This window comes from Ictidomys tridecemlineatus, chromosome 9, assembly GCF_052094955.1.
Source record: "Ictidomys tridecemlineatus isolate mIctTri1 chromosome 9, mIctTri1.hap1, whole genome shotgun sequence".
Lineage (NCBI taxonomy): Eukaryota > Metazoa > Chordata > Mammalia > Rodentia > Sciuridae > Ictidomys > Ictidomys tridecemlineatus.
This window is the reverse complement of record NC_135485.1, coordinates 19,674,815-19,688,412: the sequence shown is the minus strand read 5'-3', so window position 1 is coordinate 19,688,412 and position 13,598 is coordinate 19,674,815. Positions and strand designations below refer to the sequence as shown.

General features: G+C 46.4%; 1 long non-coding RNA gene across 1 annotated transcript; it reads right to left on the bottom strand.

Moving 5' to 3' along the window:
- Nucleotides 1-637: 637 nt before the first annotated feature.
- Nucleotides 638-12,528, bottom strand: LOC144366645 (uncharacterized). The gene is made up of 2 exons (XR_013425746.1): nt 12,403-12,528; nt 638-1,502 (listed from the first exon to the last, which is right to left on the bottom strand). It is a non-coding gene; the product is annotated as an uncharacterized LOC144366645 (long non-coding RNA).
- Nucleotides 12,529-13,598: the final 1,070 nt, after the last annotated feature.

The following is a 13,598-nucleotide window of genomic DNA, read 5'->3' as shown; positions in this document are numbered from 1 at the left end:
GGCTACTTTACCACCAAGCTACATCCCCAGTCCTTTTTTTTTTTTTTTTTTTTTTTTTTGAGACAGGGTCTTGCTGAGGGGCTCACTAAGCCAACGAGGCTGTCCTTGAACTTGGAATCTCCTGCCTCAGCCTCTCCCATCATTGGAATTACCATTTAAGTTATTTATGACTTGCATTCCTCCTTGGCCCATACAACAAAGTTCCTAAAGTCTCCCCTAAGGTAGTAGTTGTGAGGATTGGTTGCAGCCAATGTTCCCATTTACCTGTAAGTATTTATGCATCTGAAAGCATCTTCATGAGGGAAAGGGTGCAATTAGAATCAATGGTTACCTAATAATGAACATTCAGTTGTGTTCTGACTGGCCTCACACTTTGGGGTCCAAAAATATGATATTTTAAGACAAATTTCCCATGTTCTAGCTGGAGCATAGAAGGGGTGCAGCTTGTATTTATGGGAGCTATTTGAGCAACAATCCACAATCTAAGGATGCAGATTAGTATGGTGCCTATTCTGGTCAATTATTGCCATGATACAAAAACGAAATTTGAATCTGCTTTAGAGAATATATCCTCAAACTGTGTTGGACTTTTTTCCTTTTGATTTTAAATTTTGACATAATTGCAGACATAGACACCTTGGAAGAATACTATAAAATGTTTTACTTATGTACCCAAAATGTTTTTACCATTCATCACATTTGTTTTATACACATACACACGATTTTGTCCTGAACCCTTTGAGAATCAATGTTACTAGTGTGATCAACTTCTCCCAGTCTTCCTGGGACTTTCCTGATTTTAACATTGGGAGTCTTGTATCTTGGAACCACGTCCATCCCAGGGAAACCAAAATGATTGGTCCCCATGGTTCAGCCAATGTGCCCATTTACCTGTAAGCACATAGGCATCTGTTCTGAAAACAAGAACGTAACCACTGTACTGTGACTGGAATCTGGAAATTAGCTTTGAAACAAAATGCTATTCAACCTGTGAACTTGGTGTGGGTTTGTCGACCTTCCCAACAGAGTTCTTTATGAAAGGGAAGTCCCAGATCATTGCTGTATTCATTTGTCATGTTTCTTCTCTGGTTCAGTTCCTCAGTCTTTATCTGCCATGACCTTGATGTTTGTGAAGATTATAGCCAAATATTATGTGTTCTGTCCCTCAGTCTGTGTTTGTTTGATGTGTTCTCATGATTGATTCCAGCTATTTATCTTTTGGGCAGGAAAAATCACAGGAATCAGGTCCATGGTGTTGCTCGATCTCATCAGGTGTATGAACTGTGGTCACTTGATCGAGGCGCTTTCTGTCAGCTTTCTCCACTGTGCAGTTGCGATCTTCCTCTTTGTAATGAATGGAGTGTTGTGGAGAGATATTGGCGATTATGTAGACATCCTGCTTCTCATTAATCTCTCCCACTTTTGTATTCACTGATGACTTTTGCCGAGTCAGTTATCTTTATGATAGGTTGGATTTCCTGTTTGAAAATGTTTCATGGATTCTTTATAAAAAAAAAAAAAAGTACATGGGTTTATGGAGGAGATCACAGGGTACAATGTAGCAACTGCTCTATTAAAAGAAAGTAAAGCAGGGGTTGGCCACCTAAAAGCCCCTAGGTCAAATCTAGCCCAACGCCTGTTTTTATAAATAAAGTTTTATTGGAACATGGCCACCCCCATTTGCTTGCTTTCCTATTGTCTGTGACTGCTTTGGCACTGCAACAGCTGAGAAGTTGGAACTGAGACTACAGTGACAATATATTTGGCCCTCACTGGAAAAGTTTGCTAACCCTCCCTGGAAGGCCTGGGGCCAGAGCTCTGCTGAACGGAACTTCAATGCAGTTTGACTCACACTGAGGGCGCTTTATCACTCTGTGGGCCCTGGGAGAGGGTAGCAAACACAGCCATGCGTCTAGAAGCTAATAATACGCAGGGCTCCCCATCAGGTTACCACACACTTAGAGGTGTCTGTCCTGCCATCTCTTACTCAAAAGAAATTAACTTTTAAAAAGGTATAACTATATATTATCAAGAAGAAAGAAAATTGTACCAAGTTATAGTAATTAACTACAATTACCCGAAATTAGCCTGGCCAATGCCACGTTGTAAAGAATGCCCTCTTCATTTCTAGCTCATATTGGGTATGACAAGACTCCAGGAATCAAAAAAAATTTTTGAACAACTCTTGAAGTGTGTAACATGAAGACCATGCCTGTTTGGGCATCAGGGTTGATAAAGCTAAATAGTAGGAGGCTAAAAGTATCTATCAGTCATTTACATATGAAGTCATCTTTATATCCAGAATGTATTTTGCTCAGTAAAGCTCTCTACCCCCAGCAGAGTGAGGCTTCTGTGTTGCTCAGAAAACTGTGTTTTGTGATAAGAAGAGGAAATTCTGGAAAATCAATTAAGAACTCAAAGTAACTTAATCTTGTTGATTGTTCTCTTGTATGGGACACACCCATGTGGTGCTGCAATGACCGGCTCAGGAAAAGTCCTGCTTTGAAGGCCAAGCTTATATGATTAAAAAAACAGAGAGAGTTAAATTTCTTTTTGGTGCATTTTGGCCACAAAACGTTGATGTAAATTTTTCCAAAGCCAAGACAACGATTTCTTATTGGTAAAAGCCATCCGTGGGAGATTCCTGCTTAAGATAGTCTTGGGATGAGGAGGTGAAAAGAATGTTAGTGAGCCAGAGAGTTCTTGCTAAATAGAGCTCTTTGCTTATTAAAAAGACTTGAGACTCTTGGGGAGCCTGTGACTTCAAAGCAGATCAAGCAACTAGAACACTGGACAGAATGTGGAAGGTATGGAAGAACAATGGACATGGAACTCCAAATGCAGCATGGTGGAACGTGGACAAGGCCAAGCAGGTGTATGTGGATGAGACTCAAGCACAGACACAGAAGCCCAAATCACTCCCAGCATAAGGTTAAGCACAGGCAGCAAAGGACAGCAGTGTCCTGAAATAGACCAATAGGAAGGAGTGGTCCCCTGTAGCCCCTTGCAGTCTTAGCACAGTGCATCAGAATACCTTGCTAAAAAACAAAGCTAATGCCCTTTTGCACAGAGAAGTTGGGGAAAGGATATTTGGAATAATCAAATATTTTACTCTCTTAAGAGCTCTTAGGTTTCTTGCATTCCAGTTTAGAGTTGCTGGAACATTTTCACATACATTGATTTGTTTTATTATCACGAATCACTAGGAAATAGGAATCACTGTCCTCTCTATACAGATAGGAAAATCTAGGACCTAGAAGTGAAGCGACTTGCCCATAGTCAGCCTAACCTCCAATGTGGGCTCTTGACTTGTACCCTTCCCTGGGTACTGCAGGGACTCTCTGATTGGTCATTCCAGTTGATGTGCAGCAGGAAACTGTTCATCAGGGTAGATGGAGGGAGAGACTTTAACCAGGGACTGCTTACAAGGCTGTCAGTGCGCAGAGAACAAACGAGGTGGTTGAAGCACTCAGGGCCTGAAGGAGTGGGGAGCAGTTACTATGCCTAAGAGCCAAAGGCAGAAAGGGAGGGTCAGGGTTCCACAGATCATCACTGGATGTCAGAGCTGCAAAGGTCAGGGTTCCTGGCAGCAGCGACTTGGGAAGCCAGGCAGGTAGTGCCAGCAATGGACGCTCAAGAGAGGAGGAAGAAGGGAGGAAACGCCTGGCCTCCTTCCCTGTTGGCCTGAGCTGGCGCTGGCCCCTTTGGGAGCCAGTCAGTGTAAGACCATCCACAAGGGTTCTTCCTCTTCTGGGTGGGGCAGGGGGGTGGGGTACAGATCCTGGAGCAAGTGGGAAAGAAGTGCGGCAATAAAAAGGAAATTGTTAGCACCCAACTTTCACAAAATTGGAAGTCTAGAAAATGTCTAAAACTAAAATTAAGTTGAACATAATTTACACCAGCTCAGCCCTGTGGGCCAGATATACTCTAGAATTCAGAATATTTTGTATTCTAGAAAGATACAAAGAACAATTAACTGTGTGTATAAGCTGTGTATTACATAATATTGCCCAGCAGAACCCTGGAGTAAAACATGTGCAGATTTCTGCAGCAAAAGTTATAAATCTTTACTCTGAGATAAATATTGATTATAAATAACTTCTCATTAGTTCAGGTTAGTGTTTGCTACCACATGAATGTGGGTGTCCAACTTGCCCCTCAAAATTGAATTTTAAGGTCATTATTGTGAACACTGGTTGTCGTTGGATCATTTTTCTTTTCCTACCGACTTATCCATGTGTATGTTTTCTGGATTCTAGAAAAATGAGAATTTGCCTTATATTGTTTTCAAAAATTATCAACTTAAATTAAATCAACAACAAAAGAGGATGGCAATTCACTTTAAACGAGTCTGTGTCCTGGAAATGATTCACAGCAGGATTCCTTTAAATAGCAAGCATCCTGGTGCTTATGATCAGGCAACAGACGCGGGATTCCACACTACTCTTCCTGAGTGGCCTTGAGCGACCTGTGAAGGATGGGCCCCTGAAGGTGAAGAGGACATCTTGCATCTCTGCACCCCAAAGGGGTGGCGTCCTCTGCTATGCCCAGGCTCAGCAGAGTGAGGAATGGCTTCTTGGAACTCAGTGAGGATCGCTGGTGGTGATTTTGCTGGCAGGAATTCCTGGTCTCTAAAGCTCTGAAAACCACAGTTCTCAGAACGACTTAACAGGAAGCCTCACCCAGTAACAGAGGAAGCTGAGGAAGGAAGGGAAGATGGCAGTGTTGGGGGAGGGTCACAGATGAAACAATAAGCGAAGTCACTGGCTTGGGACGACGTGGCCAGGGAAGCACCCCACCTATGCCTCGCTGGCTGCTCCTGGAGCCTGCGCCAGGCACCCCACACTTTTGCTGAAAAGTCCTCCCTAAGGACTTTGCACTCAGGGTTCCCTGTCTCTGGGACGCTTCCTTTCCCGGCTCCTCACCTCCAGTTCTTCTTCTGAGCCACCACCATCCCTCAAGACCTTCCAGGGCGATGCTCACCTTGCTTTTAAGGAAGTAATTGTTGCCATCTTCTCTCTCTTGCTGCCTGCAGAGCGGTTTGGACTTTCCTCCTAATAGTCACCCTATTGCCTTGTTTGGAAGAATTGAATCCCTTTACAAAGTTAAATGATTTGTCCATTGACTACTTTTTCATTAAATCATACATTAAAAAAACCCTACTCTGCATAATACAGCATTTGGCTTGGGAGTCTGAAGATACATAAGAGTTTGTGCGTTCTGGAAGTTCTAGTCTAGAAATTGTGAGAAAGTGGGCAACATCCGAACAAGGCAGCCCAAGAGCCCAAAAGAGGGACACGTTAACGAGCTCTGGAGTCTGCTGGGGGTGGTCAGGAAAGCTGACACCTCAGAGACAAGTGGGAGGTACACGACTCAACAGTGGGTGAAGGGTGTTCCTGGCAGAGAGAACAGTCATGGCGTGGGGCCAGAACTGGAGGATCAGGATGTGTTCCCAGAACTGTAAAGAGCTGAGCGTGGCTGCCATAGAGAAGTCAAGTCGGGGAGTGTGCAGGAGAAGGGACGGGGAAGAGGGAGCCCGACAGCAAGCAGAGGCCTGATCATGAAGGGTCTTACAAACCTCGCTGAGGAATTGAGGCAGCTGAGCTCACAGTGCCTCCTAAGTGACCTGTACAGAGGAGACTTGAGTTATGTCCCAGGTTTCTCAGGTTGAGGTCTCGCAAAGCAGATTCTGAGACAAAGTCCCAAGTGCAAGTAGGTTCATCAGGAGATGATCCTGAGCACTGTCGGGGAGTGTGTGCTATGACGTGCATGAGTGTCCCCCACAGGGCCATATGTAAAATAGCACACCGTGGGATTGTAAGGTGGGGGAAAGCTAAGAGGAGGGCCTCAGCACAATGGAGGCATGCTTTCCAGAGGGCTCGTGGGACCCCTGCCTCTTCTACCTCATGATGTGACCACTCACTCTGACATGTGTTCTAGCCACGGTTACCTGACACCTTGTTTTTGGCCACCAGAGTCCCAAAGCAATAGGGCTGCTCAGTCTTGGACTTGAACCTCCAAAACTGTGAGCTAAATACCCTTTTTATCTTCATACGTAGCTTCTGTCAGGTATTTTGTGTCATAGCATAAAGCTGACAGAGCCCAGTGGGGAGGTGGGTCAGGACGTGGGTCGGGAAAGGGAAGGCGGAGGACCCTGAGAAGCAGGTCGCTGCTGTGAGCAGCCCAGGTCAGACCTCTGGAAAATGGAAGAACATGTTTCAGAGTCACCCCACCCAAGGACTGAGGAGGCTGGGGTCCCACCCTCCAGCTCCCCTCAGCCGTGGTTGAGGGCTGCTCTCTTGGGTGTCACTCACCTTCCCTGACACCTGCCCTATTCGAAGGCACACAGGGGAAACCCCTTCTCCTTCAGGCAGACAGTCAGAGGTGCCTGGAGAAGCCGTGGCCACCAACAGGAACTGCGGGTGAGGAGGGACACCGGGGGATAAAGGCATCTGCTACATCTGCTGATTCAGACAGAATAATGTGGGAAACATGGCTGGTGTTGGCTCTTCACTCTTGTTATGGGTCAGGGCAGCAAAGACTCAAGGGGAAAACTGAAGAGAGGTTGGTCAGGGGATTACAGCATCGAGGGCCACGAGGGCAGGGGAAGCCAGGCCACGCTCCTAGGTTCCTAGAGGAGGGGGCCTGGTCTCCTCCCGACTCGGGTGGGACAACGTCCCATAGTTCCCCAGAGATCGGAGCTGCGCAGCTCAGCCATGCTCATGCCCATCGCTCACTGCTCTGCTTGCCCTCCTTCCCCTGACCCACTTCGCTGCTCCTGGTAATCAGTCCTTCTTGGGATCGGCTCTCAGTTAACCTACTTGGTCGACGGTGAGAGCTGGAGTCAGGGGAAGAGGTTGCTCAACAGGAGTTGAGCAGGTCGAAATCGCAGCCCTGCCAAATTTCAGCTTGCTTGGCAGGAAGCTGAAGGCAGAAACACTGTGTCCCGGCTCTCGCCCAGTTTCCCAGCCACAGAGGACAAGGAAGCCTTCGGACATGGCTGGTCGAGAGCAGCATCTCCCGGGGCATGGAGCAGGGAGGGAAGGGAGCAGCACACTGAGCAGTGTCCACCCAGGCATCCACACCACCAGGACAGTCACTGCTTCATGACAAGGCACCACATCACCCCGCTGCGCCTTTATTTGTGAGCTCCTCACCACTTACACTAATTTCTTCAAAGACCCTGCATTTCTTTGGCCCCAGAATAATCGGACCCGTTGAGCAGAGCAGGTGCTCACATCCATTCTCTGTGGAGCCAGGAGTCCCAATGTTGTGTTTGCAACCAAAGCCCAGCGCTCACTTCAGTGCATCATGTCTTTTCAACAAATAAGAAGTAACTGCTGCTCAGCAATGACCAAATCATTCCTATTTACCCCGACAGTGATAGTTTAGTTGGCTTTAAGTCAGCAGCCAAACTCCTTGATTTCTGGTGTCCCTTTTAGCTTCAGGTTTCTTAATAATGATCTGACTTGACGTGCCACTTTTGACCTAAGGTGAAAATGTTCTATCTCCTTAAATGTAGAGTTTCATCTAAAATCAACGTGGGCAGAGGGAGGCTGAAGGAGTTAAAATCATGGATACCTACTGTGTGCCAGGCTACATGTGTTTGTTACCCCTTTAAAGATGGAGAAATCAGGGTTCAGAGAGGATGAATAACTTGCTCAAACTCACACAGCTCTTGGGATAGAGTCAGGAATGCAATCTATGTCATATTAACGTCAAAGTTCAAATTATTCTGCTCGAATAAATGGATTATTGCTCAGAAAATCTGTACTACTTAGTTTTAGAAATGCAAAAAATAAGGAGGGATCAAATTGGTCCCTTTACGATAACATGATGTTGCTTCTTGCAGAGATGTGCCCTTCAGCTTCACTGTCATCAGTGACTAAGAACCTGGGCATGGGAGACAGACCACCTGCCATCAGCCTCTCACTTGCCACTTACTGCTTATTCACCATGTAACCTTGGGCAAGCTAGTCAATCCCCTGTGCCTCCGTCCCCAGGAGGAGTTAAGAGTCCTCACTGGAAGGTTGTAATAAACACTGAATGAAGTTAATTGTGCCTGGCATGGAGTTAGATCAGTTATGATTATTTCTGAGTCTGCTTTGTCCTATGATCTGACATATTCTGTAGATAAATATATCTTAACCTCTGTCCTCGCCTCTAGAACATAGGGATTGACCTTGAAAGGTCAGGAATCCGGGACCCAGAGAGAGAGAGTGAGAGAGAGAGAGAGAGAGAGAGAGAGAGAGAGAGAGAGAGAGAGAGAGAGAGAGAACCCTAGAGGAGCTGAGTGCTTTCATGTCCCTGGTGAATTAATAGTGTCACATGTGGATGGACAGAATGAACTTGCCCAGCAAGTGGCAACCTGAGGGGTGGCTGGTTCTAGTCAGAAACATTATTTTGGTCTGTGGTTTCTCTGAGCCATTTTTATCTTTGCAAAATTACCCCCTTGGGAAAACGACCAAGCTCAATACATATATAAATAGACAATGTTTGAGAGAGGAAGTGAGATGTCCCCAGAGAGGCAGGGCTGGGGGGCTTAGTGTGTGCCCCGCACCTGGCACACGGGCACTCCTACTGTCCAAATCATGGCAGGGCATAAATGGAGTTGGTTGTGAAAGGCATTCCTCCCTGCTTGGAGGAGGATATTGGATGGCAGGTGGTGGTTCCGGAATCTTAGGTCATATTGAAATGCCCTTGGCAGAAGGCGGGGGGTACTGACTGTCTCGCCTCTAAGTCGAGGTGGTGGGAGCCCTGGATCCCCACTCTCTTCTGAGGGAGCCTTCTCTGTTAGCACCCTGATATGCTCCTTGGGAATGTGACAGGATAAAGGAGAAGGGAAACCTTGGCCTTGCTGGGGGGTTCAGAGACAGTATCTGATTCCCTCACTCATCCCCAGTTACTGGGTGTCATGCTGGTTTCCTGGGGCTGCCATAACAATGGATCACAAACTGGGCGTTTTGAAACAACAGAAATGTATTCTCTCACAGTTCTGGAAGGCAGAAGTTCAAAATCAAATTGCTGCCTGAACTGCACTTTCTGCAGGCTCTCGGGGACGAAGCTTCCTTGCCTCTTCCTAGCTTCAGGCTTTTGATGACGATCTTGGAGGCTGCCTGGCTTGTAACTGCATAACTTCAGTCTTGGCCTTGGTCCCTACATAGCCTTCTCTCCCCTGCGCCTGTGTCTCTGTGTATCTTCACGCGGCCTTCTTCTAAGGACACCAGTCATTGGTTTTAGGGCTCGGCCTATACCTAGGGTATGACCTCACCTTAACTAACTGCATCTGCAAAGACTCTGTCCAAATAAGGGCACATTATGAGGTTCTGTGTGGACATGAATTTGGCGGAGAGGACACTGTTCAATCCAGGACAGGTGACTTTTTCATGCCCGGCATCCTGCCAGTTGGCCTGGATATAAAGATGAGCAAAACCCCTGCCATCTCATAGTCTCCTGAGAAGATAGACATACACATGAATCATTTGCAATTCCATGAGCTAATGCCTTACAGTAATTGAACATTTACTAAGCATCTGACATAATTTTAAGATATGGACATTTAAACTTGTTTGAAGCCTCGTAATAAACCTAAGAGCTGGGTTCTATTATTATTACCCTACTTTGCCGATGAGAAGACTGAGTTTCAGAGAGGTAGATAGCATGCCAAGGGTCCCAGGGCTGGTTCTTTGGACAGCAGAGGTTAGGGCTTGTCTCTCTGAGGAGGTGGCTTCCTAGTGGAGACTCAGCTCAGGAGAAAGCAGCAACTATGGGAAGGCTAGGGACCAGATGGGAGGAAGACAAATGTTCCAGGCTGGAGCAAAAGCCAGTGTCAAGGCCCTGAGGTTGGCACCGATATGGCATGCTTTTGAGGGGGAGAAAGGAGGCCCCCTGTGGTGGAGCCCAGTGCCAGGCAGCCCAGAGGCAGGGGAGGTCAGAGAGAAAGAGCCCTGAGCCTGTGCGCAGGAGCCTGCATCTAATACTTTGAACATTCTCCTGCAGTGGAGCCCTGGGGCTGACTTGCCCTCTGCAAGTTCTCTGCCTGTGAAGGGAGAATGGACTTTAGTGGGCACAGGTGGAGGTGGCAGGGCAAGCTGGGTGCTGCTGGCAGAACTGACTGATAACCATGAAGGGTCAGAGGGCAGAAGAAAGCACTCCCTTTTGGTCTGAGTGACTGGATGGACGAGGACACCCTCAGGGAGACAGGAAGAAGGGGCCAGGGAGGAGTGGTGGCAGACAAAGGCTGTTTCGTGTGCCTGTTGGGGATCCATTATTTCTGGAGCCAGGGGACTGAATCTGAAGGAGGCCACCTAGACTGGGGATCCTGCTGGCCACAGCCGCTTGGGACTGCAGGACTGTGTTCCCAGACCGGTTGCCCAGCAGAACCCCCCAAGACAGCATGTTCAAAAATACAGACCAGAGGGCTCAGGGATCTGTCCTTTGAACAGGACTAATGTGAATTGGTGATAGTTCACTATCACTAAGCAATTTTTAAGTGCCAGCACTTTACCCAGCTTTGTTTTAAATCTCCTAAGGATTCTGTGAGGTCAGCGCTGCTCCCTCCGCCTTTCAGATGAGAACACCAGAGGAGCCAAGAGGAGCCAAGTGATTTGCCCATCATCTCTTGGGGACTGTCAGCATCCACGGGAAGGACTTAGGCCACTTGATCAAGGCCCTGAGCCGCTTTCAAGAACCTCAGGCCTCCTTTCCTTCTTTCTTTCAGCGTGGGGGTTTCTTTCCTCCCCACAGCTTGCCTCAGAAAAGCGACTTTCCACTTCTTGTGCTAAGTCTAGGTTAGAAGTTTCAGCTGTCGGTCCATCTCCTCTTTGAGTAAATATTTAAATTTTTTCTCTTCAACCTTTCTAAATAAAATAAATCTTGCCATTTCCGGTTTCTTTGAGAGCTCCATGTAAGGCACCCAGGGAGAGCGCTGGGACAGTGGAGTCCTGGCATGAAGTTGAGGGCCAGTGGAGGCAGGAGAAGGGAAGGCCCCAGGCCCTGTTGGCCTCCTCTGCAGCTGCTCTGGCCACGCTGGCCTCCCCTCGCCTGGCTGTGAGGCCTGTGAGAGCAAGGACACTTACCCAGAGACCACGGTGCTCCCCAGCTCTCCCACATTGTCATTTAGCTTAGGTCTGCCCAGCTCCCTCCCTCTGGATGAGAGGCCATGAAGGGTGTCGCATTTCAGAGACTCTGGATGCCAGGGCCAATGCCTAAGATCTGGCACCAGCTCCATGTTTTTTTAAAAAAAACGCATCTTTTTTTTTTTTTTTTTTTTTTTTGAGGGTGCTCACTGGACCCTCAAAGACAAGTCCCATGAAAGAGGCATTGAAAACGCTGAGTCAGCCTGCTCCTGAATGAATGTCACTTGGTTTCCAGAAAATTCCCTTTGTTCCCTTTCTCCATTCGCCCTCTTTGCTTTGCTTATCATTTACCTAGAGTTTATCTAGACATGCCAGCAAAGTTTCTTGTTCGGAAAACGGAACAAGATTTTTGATGTTTGCAAAATCAGAAGTGAAATGGAGACATGTGCCTCTTCTCCCTTTCCCCAGTCGTCCTCTTTCCTCCCTTGTTCTGCCAGCAACCCCACCAGCTTGCCAAGAGCCACCCAGGAACAGATTTCCTCTCTAATCTGTTGCATCTGTTCACCCACTCCTACTCCCTGCTAATCCCTCCCAATGCACTGTTTGCCACAAATGGGCAAGGGACAACTGGAAGCAAGGCCCCGGGCTGATTCCTGTGGCTCCAGCCACTCTCCCTTGTTCTATTCCCTTCTGAGACACAGACAGGCCGCCACCTGCATTCTACCCCCCAAGTGACACTTAAGAACTCTTAAGTCACAAGGTCAGTTTCAAACTCTCTGTTCACGAGGCCAAGGCTTTGTCATTTATATGTTTGAGCTCATTGATTTTACGCCCATGACTTAGTTATATTTATCTGGGAATGGTTCCGATTCAAGCCATGGGAAAGTCAGGAGGCTTGGGCAGTATTTATGGTTCAGTAATTGCCTTGCTGTGGGGCCCTGGCTCAGGAAATAATCCTTTCTGAGCCGGCATTTCTCCATTTCAAAAACAGTAAGAAATCTTCCATGCAAGAGCTATCTGTCAGGTATGCTGACTCTGCTCATAGAAATCTTGATTTATTTCCTTCTTTCCTCCCTTTTCCTTTTGAGTTCTTCTATAGTACCCCACAATGCATCCTTGGTTCCCAGGAAACCTGCATAGGGGACTGAGAACTAATCTGTTCTGAATTTTTGTGTCCCCTGGCCCCACCCCCAAATGCATATGCTGAAGCCCTGACCTCCCAAGTAATGGTATTAGGAGCTGGAAGCTTTGGGAAGTAATTAGATCATGAGGTGAGAGCCCTCAGGAATGGGACTGATATCCCTGCAAGAAGGAAGAGACTTACTTCAGAGCTGCTTCTCTCTGCCATGTGAGGACACAGTGGGAACGCGGCTTTCTGCAAGGCAGGAAGAGTCTTCACCAGAAGCAGACTGCTGGCACCTTGATCTTGGCCATCTTTGCTCCAGAACTGTAGAAAACAAATGCCTGTTATTTAAGCCACTCAGTCTGTGGCATTATGTTATAGCAGTCCAAGCTAAGACATTATTCTTCCTATGTTTTATTCCAGATTATAAACACCAATGTACATCTATAAAGATACATATAAGGTGTTTGCCACTGTTTTAAGTGTGTCTATATTTTGCTTTTTTTCCCCTCTAATACATAATACCACCTTAAAAATATTTTTAGTGTAGATGGACACGATATCTTTATTTATTTTTTTATGCAGTGCTAAGAATTGAATCCAGTGCCTCACATGTGCTAGGCAAGCACTCTACTACTGAGCTATAACCCCAGCCCACATAATACCACTTTTAATTCACCTGGTTTAGTTTTAATTCCTTGTTTGTTTTCTTGTACCAGGGTTGAACTTAGAGATGTTTAACCACTGAGCCACATCCTCAGCCCTTTTTAAATGTATTTTAATTAATCAATTAACTTTTCAGATCAGGGGATGGAACCCAGGGCTTTGAAAATGCAAGGCAAATGCTTTGTCTCTGAACTACATCCCAGCCCTTCTTTTTGGGTTTTGTGTGTGTGTTTTTTTTTTTTTTTTAAATTTTGAGACAGGTTCTAGCTAAATTGCTTAGGATCTTGCTAAATTGCTGAGGCTGGCTTTGAACTTGTGGTCCTCCCGCCTCAGCCTTCAGAGTCACTGGGATTATAGGTGTGCACCACTTGCCTAGCAAATTCACTCTTTTTAATGGCTGCATATAACCATGGTACAGCTGTACTATAATTTATTCAACCACTCTCAGGTAGATGATTCACTGTTTCTAATTTTTGCTATTATTTACAGTAGAGTACTCTTCTGTATAAATATGCCCTTAGATTTTGAAGCTTTTATTCCTATGGGATAGATTCCTGGGACTGAGATTTCTGGGTCAATGATATATATAGCTTAGTGGTAACAGATGTGACCATATTGATTTCAAAGTGAGTGTATCTACACACGTTTCCAAGCAGAAATGTAAAAAAGTCCCCAAGTTCCCTTTAGCCACAGGGATTTTCAGTCTCTTTTCCCTGAGCATCGTAAACTGA